Source organism: Penaeus chinensis, chromosome 11 (assembly GCF_019202785.1).
Source record: "Penaeus chinensis breed Huanghai No. 1 chromosome 11, ASM1920278v2, whole genome shotgun sequence".
NCBI lineage: Eukaryota > Metazoa > Arthropoda > Malacostraca > Decapoda > Penaeidae > Penaeus > Penaeus chinensis.
The window spans coordinates 1,674,937-1,684,936 of record NC_061829.1 but is presented as its reverse complement, the minus strand read 5'-3'; the positions used below and the strand labels follow the sequence as shown (position 1 = coordinate 1,684,936).

General features: G+C 39.5%; 2 protein-coding genes across 4 annotated transcripts in view; one reads left to right on the top strand and one right to left on the bottom strand.

The window, feature by feature from the left end:
• LOC125030603 (N-alpha-acetyltransferase 15, NatA auxiliary subunit-like) overlaps positions 1-3,490 on the top strand; it is a 59,528-nt gene extending 56,038 nt beyond the window's left edge. For both annotated transcript variants that reach the window (XM_047620745.1, XM_047620746.1), the window contains exon 17: positions 1-3,490. This exon is cut by the window's left edge and continues 451 nt beyond it. The gene's annotated coding sequence lies outside the window, so the exon portion shown is untranslated.
• A 2,197-nt stretch (positions 3,491-5,687) lies between these two features.
• Positions 5,688-10,000, bottom strand: part of LOC125030814 — a 30,274-nt gene continuing 25,961 nt past the window's right edge. For both annotated transcript variants that reach the window (XM_047621125.1, XM_047621124.1), the window contains exon 16: positions 5,688-10,000. This exon is cut by the window's right edge and continues 247 nt beyond it. The gene's annotated coding sequence lies outside the window, so the exon portion shown is untranslated.

Genomic DNA, 10,000 nt, shown 5'->3' with positions numbered 1-10,000 from the left:
TTGGTCTTGACAGTTACACAGACTTGAGTAGAGAACATGCTGGTTTTGTCCAAGGTCGAATTATGAGTGTTGACTCATACATCGTTCTCCAACTTCCACTGATTACTTGAATCTTCCTCCTCATTAATACTTTATAATTTTGAACCTGCTTTGTTGTTAAACAAACACTAGGTTGAATGTTTTAATATATATATATATTCACAAACACTAGGTATTTGCAAATTATGAATCAATTAAGCCTTCAGAGTTCCTGTTTTTAAGTAAGTCTTGACATGCCTGTGAGAGATGGGTTATTTATTAATGTATTGGTACTCTTTATTTCCCATACTTGATCATCCGTTGCAAGTGGCACTGAATCAACCACTCCAGATGCAGCCAAGTGGCCCTTTAGTGTGTGTGTGTTTGTGATTTAGGCGGAGGAATGGCTGACAGGCAGACAAACTAAACTAGTCGACTGACTGACCGACCGACGGGGACATTTACACATGCACGGAGAGATTTTGACGAACCTGAAACTGTCGAGGCTGCACCTTGGCGTTTGTTCCATTTTGGTGTTCCAAAGAAGATAGTGAACCCGTTGCACCCTAGCAAGCTGATAGTTGGAACAAAGTGCTCCAGAAGGACTTGGGTATCCAGACTCCATTGTTGTTACTGAGCTATTGGTAAATGCATTTCCAGCAAGTTTGGCGTGTGCCTCAGAATCCTTGATATTTTGTAAATTTATAATTACCTTACAGAGTATGTAGGAGTAAGTTCATAACCAAGCACTTTTAATTTGATGCACTCAGATAGAATTTTTTTTCTACAATGTTTGTATATGGGTACATTCCACATTCATAGTCAGATGTTCATGACTCATTTTCTGTGAGCAACTTGATTATGTGCCTTTGTATTCCCCGTGTTATGTTGGTGCCCAAGAAGTGCCCACCTGTTGAATTAAGGCTCCTACACAAAATTACTGTTGTTGTATATGGAGAGATGCAAGTCAAACAACACCTTTGATGTCGGATAGCTGAGTGTAATTATAAAGACTGTGTCTGGATTCTGACTTGGCATTAAGAAATCCAAAACCTTAGAAAAAGAAAAATACCTTCAGGGTAAAAAAAAAAATAAATACTGGTGGAACTGGAGTCAGGCTTCTTGTCGCGCCGTGCTCAAGCGGTTTTGACTCGGAACAAATTGGCCGTGGGTTGAGAAAGCAAGGAATTCAGTGTTGATGTGCCATGGGTACGCCGTGGGAGTTCAGGGTATTTGGCTGCAGTATTTGGGATTTACGCTTACTGTAATGAGATAGCCACATACATACCCAAGTTTCGTTCACATGCAATATGTATTACTGGCATTTTAATGGGTATAAAAAGATGCATTCATTTTGTACATATATATTAAAAAGCTGGCCTGAACATGCTGTCAAGATAGGCAATACATTTCCGGCAATAGGAGAGAAGGGACGACTGTCGCGTCGCCGTAGTTAACGTCTTCATAGTCACCGAGCGACCGTCCAGGGGCCAGAGGGTCGGGAGGGAAGGGAGCCAACAGCAACGCCCTTTTGTCCACGCCGGAGGAAGGAACCGCAACAGGTGGTTCACTTTACGTGAACGCTCCGCCGCTTTTGCGTCCGGCGGTCCGCCCGGGCTTCACTCGTCAATGGCTTTTAATCCATTTTAGAAGGGTTCTACATATATATAAAACCACATATGCAAGTGTTTCGATGGAAGACACGGCCCGCCCCACCCACAAACCCGTACCCCCCTCTCCCCCCTCTCATAAGTGCGAAACGCAAGCCACGAGCGGCTCCTTCCCCAGAGCATCGTCGACCACCACTGTGTGCGTGTGTCTTCGGGTTGGAGTCCTGGCTGGGTGATGGTGCGTCTCACTCATCAGGTAATGCATTTATCGAGTAGCGAAATGATTTTTTCTTTTGGTTAAATGGTAACTTGTCCTTTTATATACGTATATACTGTTTTCTTACTTGTATTTCAGTTCATGGTTTTGTTTTCAATTAATGGAGATTTTTCTTTTTTTTTTCTTTTCTAATTAGCAGATGGAAATTGCCCCATTTGCTGCCTTGTCATATGCCATTGTAATGTTATCATGATCATCATTCTTATTTTTGTCATGATTATAATTTCAGTTCTCACTATATTTTTTAGTGAGCAATATTCAAGTATGTATATACGAGAACTTCATTTCAGTCAAAAGTACATCAGCAAAGGGGACTGGGGGGTATTGGGGGGGTATGGGGGGGGGAAGCGAACCCCTCACTTTTTTTATTTTTATTTTATTTATTTATTTATTTTTTTTAGTTCTATTTCACCTTTTTTCCGAGTGAAAAGGGCTTCGCGGACCCCCCAGTGGGCCGAGTCAAGGAAGGTCGGTGGACTCGCTCGCAGACCCACATTTGCCAGGCATATTACCGTCTTGTTCTATTCCGGCTGTTCAAAAAGAAAATACAGTTAATAGATGAATAAAAGAAATTAAAAAGATAAAAAAAAAAAAAAACTTTGAAGGTTTGGTTGTTGCATAGTTCTGGTACAGCTAGTCACAAAGGGGAGATGATTTTGTCTTTTTTTTTTCTTTTTTCGATTCTTTTATATATATATATTTCATTTGCGAGAGCTTTTTTGCGCTTCAGTTGAACATAATTGTATCCAATTCGTTTATCAACAGCGACTTCAGGATATCATCAGTTTATTTTTATTTTTATTTTTTTCTCTTATTCGTTGTTGTTGTTGTTGTTGTTGTGGAAAAAATTATGTACTTATACACCATGTCGCACCACGCCACTTAACGCTGCTCCCTGTTAAGGTTCTTGAATCTTCCCCCAATATGAACAATTTGTAATCTTGTCATTCATTGCATTGGATGGACCACCTCTTCGTCTCATTCATAGTTGGGAACCTGAATAGACTCTACGGAACGTTATCGATTCCAAAGCTTTGTTGGTTTGTACAGAAAACTCGAGTAAAGAGAAAAAAAAAATTGAAGTGGAGAGAAAAAAGGAAAAGAAAAAAAAAAAAAAAGTATATATATGGCTCGTCAAGGAATGGAGAGATTCATCGCAGTGAAGAAAGTGCTCATCGTTTGTTCATTGTTTGTTATTGTTGTTATTATTTTGATTTGTGTTATGGTCATTGTGATATTGTTTTCCAGTATTTTATTTTTGTCTCTGTCGATGGATAAGTTTTTTTTTTTTTTTTTTTTTTCATTTTTCATCCTTTTTTTTTTTAAGTTTGATAATGTTCTCATTAGGTTGTTTCAGAAAAAAGGGATGGATTAATAAATGAATTATTGTATATTCTCTACGAGATGTAATATTAAAAAGCCTCAGGTGATATGCTAATGAGATGAGGGCACTGTATGTACATGGACTGTTCGGTGTTTGAGTTGCCTGCCTGGGTACCACCCTATTTTGATACATTTTTCAGTGTCATTATAGATAGGCAGAAGACCCTGAAACTAGGGACTTGAAATAAATCTAAAACCTGTATGTTGATTGGTTTTCTTTATACCTATACCTGACCTTAGATTAGAACTTTGATATTGTAAAATCTTGGGTTACGTCTGTAGGATATATTGTAGTGTTGAGTGGTATTAGAGAGATTTACAAATGGGTGAACAATATGGTAAACAGATGGCAGTGGAAAGAAATCATAAAGGTTGCCTGATGCAGATTAATTTGATCATAAAAAAGGAATGCAGATTAAAATATTGCAACGGTAACAGCAATAATGCCAAGGCTGATGGAAGCCATTTGTTAGTGCAAACTTTTGTTTCATTTGTACCATTATAATCTGTAACACAATGAACATTCGTATTATTGGAATTTATACTTGACACTTATATATTGCTGATGATTGTTCGGAACAGTAATCATGGTGGCTTTTTCACCTTTGTTTTTATTTTTTCACTTTATTTAATATCTGTGGTTGCTACTTTGACTGCCGGTGTATGAAAATCACTTCAATACGTTTTTAATACAAAGTTAACCTTTGCCTACAAGAAAGTGGCATTTTGATAAATAGTATCAATATCCTTTGACTTTGCATTACCAAAAAAATGCAGGACGACACATTTCGCCACATAATTATGAAAAACACGTGCTATTTTAAAAATTCAGTACGACAGAATTCATGTCTTAAACTGAAAGCACTTGACATGTAACCGCTATTAACAAGAATCCCACGTGTTTACCATACCTTTGGCAAGGATGTATACCTGTGTTTCCCAAACTCTAACCTAACTAAGGGGCCCCACCCTCTGCTCGCTAAGGAGAGAGAAACACTAATACAGAATCATTTGGCGAAAATGGTTCTGGGGCTAGGAATAAGCTTGATTAGGTGTGTGAGAAGTTAGAGGTTGAACAATACTAGAGGGTCGTAAGGTATTGAAAAGGGCTAGTAGAGACGGGGAGCAAATGGGGTATAGCATAAGGTAAAAGTTGTTAAAAGGGAGAGTTAATGAAGCAGGGCGATTAGATCAAATGGAATTTAATTAATGCGTTTGTGGAAAGGGAACAAGTTATCAAATGAAAAGGAAGGGATTCCGAGAGGACGTCCGTCAGGTTGGGGAGTCGGGGAAGTGTGAACAGGTGAGGAAAACCAGAGGTGCGGGTTGCTGTAAAGCGGGGGCGATAGGAGGGTGTGTGGGACTGAAAGAGGAACATTGCATTGAGAAGCACAGAGGTGGATCAGGTGTGACGTGAGATAGGAATGTGCGAGACGAGTGTGTCCAACGCGTAATTGGGCAAGAGCAGTTTCCCAGCATCTATTCTGATGGAATGGGATTGACCGTGGGGAGATGGAAGGTTTTATGGCATGTATTTATTAAATCTGGGTTGATGGGATGTGGACAAGGCGGCGGATGTGCTAATGTATCTTGCTTTTCATTGCCGAGGATCCCAATATGATTGGGCATCCAGCAAAAACTGACGGTTTTGTGTCGCGTGGATAGAAGGAATAGTTGATATTGTATCTTGCGGACGAGAAGGTTGATTGACTATAGACACTGTATAAAGAGTTCTAGGAGTCTGAAAATTGTGAAGGATGAGGAACAGAGGGAAGTTATTTTGGTATATCAGTGAAAGCAGAGGAGCAGACATGGGGGGAATGTACAAGCCAAGGCAGGTATTTATGGGTAGAAAAAGGAGGGATCGGAGGTGAGGAAAGAGTGAATGAGAGAGAAGACCATCCATGTGGACAGAGAAAAGAATAGGTAGGCTTGGAGAGAGAGAAAGGTGGGAAGGGATTTAGGGACGGTTACTTTAGAGAGGGAAGTCTGGGGAAAGGCTGTAAAGGCAGCACTGAGGACAGGTACTGTGAAATATCAAATCATGTCTGAGGTGGAAGAGAAGAAGAATGCAGAAAGAGGAAGAGTAGAGATTGTAAATGTATGCCAGTCTGCTTTATCAAACCACCAGCTTGGGGGGGGGGGGGCTGGACATAGAAGGAGGAGAGTAGAATAGCAAAGTGGGTAAACCCGAGGAGTTCGATTCAGAGAGGCTAGCTGATAAAGGGGCAAGCCTCAATGACCCTAAGAAGGGTACATCTTTACTGACCATAGTATGCCTGAAATATTTAGGGAGGATAAAAGGTCCCCCCCCCCCTCAGGGTCCCCTAGAAGGGTTTGGGCTAGACAATTATGTTGGGCTTGTGGATCAATGTGCTAAGGTAAATCAAATGCCTGTGTACGATGTTTTTGCTTTAATAGTGTCGAAGTTATCCATACCTGTACACGGAGACCGCGATCCTTACCAAAACAAACTCGTGATGCTCGCAAAGCGCAACAGGACAACCGTGATTCACATACTCCTCTTTCAATCAAAAGAAACTGCTTTCAAAGTAACAACACAATACAGCACATCATATGGATGCGAACACAATCATATTATCAAATGACTTTCAAAGAAATTAACAGTCTCTTCAAAAGGAAAGGCTTTGTTACAAAATATTATACACTATGGATGCAAAAACACTTTCTTTCCTTCAAATCAAAACAACTCAGATCCACTTTATCATTACAAAGACTATTTTCAAGGAGTTCATTTCCCTTTTTTGTCAGCACATCTGCTAACTGTGCATTAGAATCCACCCAGAATATCTTTAAACTCTCTACATTGAAACATCTCTGAGAACAGGTATGTAAATTTTCTGTCTATTCTGAAACCATTTTCACCGAGTATACATCATCATAAACTGAAAGGTTCCACAAGTATTTTTATATCATAATCATATAATAATCAAAACATATTTCTGAGATAATAGGCCATATCCACTGCCTCAAGAGCTGTTAGTGATTCTGCAGAAATTGTGCTTTTCACAACACTCATTTTCTTTGCCTCCCAGTATAGAGGACAACTGTTGCCATTTCCACCCACAAGAAAAATCACAAAGCCCCCAGCACTACTAAATCCATCAGGGAGATTGGTACAAGGAGCATCACTGTATACAACCAACTTGTGCTTACAAATGTCACCAAGTCCTGGAAAGTACGCAGAGCAATCAAAAGTACAAGCTTTCCTTAACTACTTGTTTGCCTCACTCAGATCTACTTTGGGATTAATGGTTAACGGCCAAAGGTTAAAACTAAGAAATGTGCTCGACATCAAAGGTCGTATAGCAGTATGGTAAAGTATTGTGGGGGAAAAAGGATAACAATAAGTCAAAGATTAGGATAAAATGTATCAGATGTCAGAGGTTATAGAGCATTATAAGATAGCATGGTAGTGGAAAGAGTAGAGAGGGGGGAGCAAACTAAGTAAGGTGGAGATTAGTAACAGAGGAAAGGGCGTAGGGGAATTGGATGGAATGGCGAGTACTGTGTCAAACAAGTTAAGAGGAACATTAAGGAAAACTGGTATTTTGGCATTATTTACTTTACAGCCAAGCCCCAATACACCTTATGCTAAGTCAGGTTTTGAATTAGTAGATAACCATCCTAATTGGCTTAAGAGACTCCTAAAACTCTCGTTTCCTTCTACATTATACTCCATATTTTTATTTAATCCTCTTACAGCAGTTATACTTATGGATTCTAAGGATTTACAGTACTCTTTTTGATGCAGAGTGACGTCTTGTTCAATCTGTACAATATGTAAATTCAATATATCAGAAAGTTAGTATTACTTTGCTCTCTAGCCTGAAAATGATGTCTGATTTGGGTACTGACCACATTTCCCAAGATTTCTGTTCGTCCCCATAAGAATTCATCCACATAGAATAAAAACATGCCGCATCAGTCTCCTAATGATAAAAGAATACAACAGGGTCAGTTTTCACCTCAGTACATCCCGTCTTCAACAGGAAAGTTTTCACTGATACCACTACCTAACTGCATCAATAAGACCATATACACTTTTTTTTTTTTCAAATTACATAACACACTATCATCACAACGTGCTTCAATAGCCTCTCACTCCGTAGGAATGCAGCCTTAATGTCAACTGAATTTACTGCCCACTTTTAGGAAGGTAGTAAAAGCAACACAAGGCTTCAACACTTTCTTGCTAACAGGGGGAGAATCTGAATATCCTCCTTTTCCGCAAAGCCAACCAACCGTGCCTTTTTTCTTTTTCTTATCACAATTTTCCTTTGTCACTACCCATCGAACTGACAATGCCTTTTGACTCATGTTTGGAACTTTCTCATATACACCATAACTTCCCCAGCTTATCAATTCTTGTTTTGCTTTTCCCAGTTCGTATTTTCAGAAACCATGACTTTTTCACCGGGTTTCTGCATTTCATACTCTTCCAATACTGGTTCTTTGGTTCAGTTGATGGCTGACATGCATCCATCTTGACGGTCAAAATTCCTCCAACAACTATATGTTCCTGCAGATTTTTTCAGCACGACTATGCATGGTTACTGTCTGCCATTCATTCGACTCTTTTTGTAAGAACTTACTCTGTCCAATATTCGGGATACTCTTGACAATTACACTGTCCTCTTTTGTTTTATTACAATTCTAATTTTCGACATTATTTCCCATGGAAACTAATACTGTATGACTACTGTCTCATTCTTCTCTCTCCTAACCTTTTTTCCTTTTCTGCCTCACCATATCAGGTAATGCATTTCTTCCTTCTTCAGTATTTCTATCAAAACTGTATGGAACTTGGTGAATGTGCGTTTCATGGGCTCTTACACTATTTGAATGGTTAATGGTTAATGGTTAAAAGCAAAATAAATGTGCTAGACATCTATGGTCATGTACACTATTTGAATCCTATTTCAAAATCAGTTTTTCCATCTTGACCAATGACTGTAGCTGGTCCTTTTCATTCCTTTTGCTCTTCTCTTAAAACAGACTGGATCGCCACTTTAAAGGACTCTTAGCAGTGGTTCTTACTGTGTGTCTTCGAGCACATCAGAGGTTGTAGCAGCAATTAAGGCTTTTCTTGATGAATGGCTAGCATTGATATGTTTAGCAGCCATTTCAATAAGGTTGTACCTTCTAGTGCTGGGAAATCACTCATTGTATGTAGCAGTTTAGGATTCTGTCCATATACGGGTTAATACTCCGCCATCTAAAGACAATTTTTAGCATTGACTGCCCATGCTAAAGCCACTTTTAAAGACAATTTTGGTTGCTCTACCATTATTTTCATCACCATTTCATCTATAATTGCATGACTACGTTCACAAATGCCCTTACTGATGAGAGAATATGCTGCTGTGTCCATCACTTCAATGTTCATGTTCTCTCACATTTCCACGAATGTTTTGTTGGCAAACTCTACGTTATTGTCACACGAGTATTTTACAGGGGCTCCTAAACCAGTTCTTAACCACGTCTCCATAATTTTCTCAACCATCTCCTCGGGCTCTACGTTTTGTCAATGATTTTGAGAACCTTTCTGTCTACCATATGTAGGAAATGAATCCCTCCTTTCTTATATTCTTTTAGATCTATTTGCCACCACTTCGTTGAACTTCTTTGTGTGCTATCCCTTTCCGCGCTCCTCAACATCACATTCACACATAAATAACGAATTAACCAAGGGAATACCGTGGCCATGGCTCCCTGAGGCATTACATGACTGGCACAAAGTCAGCCTTCCTTCCTTTCAACATGGCTCCCACACCTTAGGAACTGGGGAAGATAAGGAGAAGGACGGGAGAAGAACAGACGGGGCAGAAGTAGTGGTGTTGAGGCCTAAGGGAGGAGAGATCCCTATCACTGTGCCTCTGTTTGTGTCTCCTAAGCCCCCCCCCCCTCCCCCACGACAACAACGGGCAAGGGATTGAGGGGGATCAACGTAATAGAAAGTCTAAGTAAAAGTTCCCGTCATGGAAACTCACCAGGCGGTTAAATCAAAATGGCAAAATATATCCATCTGACCAGTCGAGTCTGATATGAAACGTGACAATTGAATCTCTCTCAGGTTACTTGCCTCTTTTTAGCTCCGGATATAGATAAAACACATCAATCTAAAACGTTTCTTCTCTATAACTATCCCAAGAACCAAATAATAATGGAGATATTTCTTATTCTTTACTACTGTTTCTGATTATCAGGCGGGTGTTGGTTGTGGCCATGTTACATTAGAGGTGAAGATTTATCTCAGGCGGGATATAAAAATAGGGGGGAGGGGGGATTACAGAAGGCAAAGCCCCCTGTTAAGAGAAACAAGTGAGGAACTTTGAAACTTGAAATCCGTGCATAATGCTGTGATCGCGGCGGTTGGTACCCATACTCATAGAAATGGTGGTTTGAGGTTGAAATGAAGATCGGAAACATGCGAAACAATAAAATCAACAAGAAATATGCAAGTTTCGTAATTTAAAAAAAAATTACCCTTTTCCAGTTAGTCTGTTTCGTTTCACCATGAAACTGATTAGAATAAATCTTTCATGATTTCACTGCCGTACTGGACAAGAAAGAACACTATGAAATATGGAAAACTGAATATCATCCCTCGTTTATTGAAAATGTTTGATTAATGTTACATTACGGATCTAACTTTTTTTAATAACCCAAAATCTATCTAACCTTTTAA